This window comes from Myotis davidii, unplaced genomic scaffold, assembly GCF_000327345.1.
Source record: "Myotis davidii unplaced genomic scaffold, ASM32734v1 scaffold299, whole genome shotgun sequence".
NCBI lineage: Eukaryota > Metazoa > Chordata > Mammalia > Chiroptera > Vespertilionidae > Myotis > Myotis davidii.
In genome coordinates, this window is record NW_006293088.1 from 5,378,439 (window position 1) to 5,379,345 (window position 907).

Below are 907 nucleotides of genomic sequence, written 5' to 3' on the forward strand. Positions count from 1 at the left end.
GCAGGAGGCTGCAAGCCCTCTTCTTCCGTCAACTTCTTCCATTTGCCAGCTCTGGCCGGTGAGCTGCCTGAATCCCCATGGATTTCTTGGGGTTACCAGCCTCTCCCCACCCCATCCCAGCCTTCCTCCTGGGTTCCCTTGTCTGGAGGGGCCATCCTTCATCTGGGTGGCCAGTTGCCCAGTGGGGACCAGGCCAGCGGTGAGGGAGGTTGGAGCACCAGCTCTTGCCAATGCTCAGGGCCTTCTGAGACTGCCCAGTCATCTTGTCTGGCACCAAGACCCCCCCTCCTCATGCTTTGAGCTGGCTGGGCCTGGAGGGGTTGCCCGCTAGTCAGGGTGGGAGCAAGCAGACTCCCTCTCCCCACAACCCCTTTCTCAGCAGGCCCATCTGGGAGTGGGCACTGCTTGGGGAGGCCATGGGAAACAGACTGATGCCTACTCAGGTCGCCCAGCCCCCAGCCCCCAGCCCTGAAAATCCCAGCGCCTTCAGCTCCCACTCCCAATCCTCCCGCCCCCTTGCCACACCCTTTACGGGGCCCCAGAATGGGCTCCTGCTTTTTCTCAGGGCCCAGCTATTCCCTGGACTCCAGGGCCCAATCCAGGTGCATGAATCAGCCTTGGAGGCAGTTTCCAGGGCCCAGATAACTTTCCGACAGCAACAATGTGGGGAGTTGTGTGTGCCCGAGCGGGGGATGGGGGGCCGTAATCAGATCTGGGGCCTCAAGTGCCAGGCCTGGGGCCAGGAGAGGGGACTGGGCGAGGTGCACCTTTCCGGGGAGCATCAGGTGTCCACCAGGGCCAGGGCAGGGGTGGAGAGGTGAGGACACTGGGCCCTGCTCCCCAGAGAGCTGTGGGCAGCAGGATGGGCAGGTGATATGGCTTCAGGGCCTGGCATTTTCCTCTCTGA

At 62.7% G+C, this 907-nt stretch overlaps 1 protein-coding gene across 1 annotated transcript in view; it reads left to right on the forward strand.

The window, feature by feature from the left end:
- Positions 1-907, forward strand: part of FBXO2 (F-box protein 2) — a 5,445-nt gene that overhangs the window by 513 nt on the left and 4,025 nt on the right. The window lies entirely within an intron of this gene.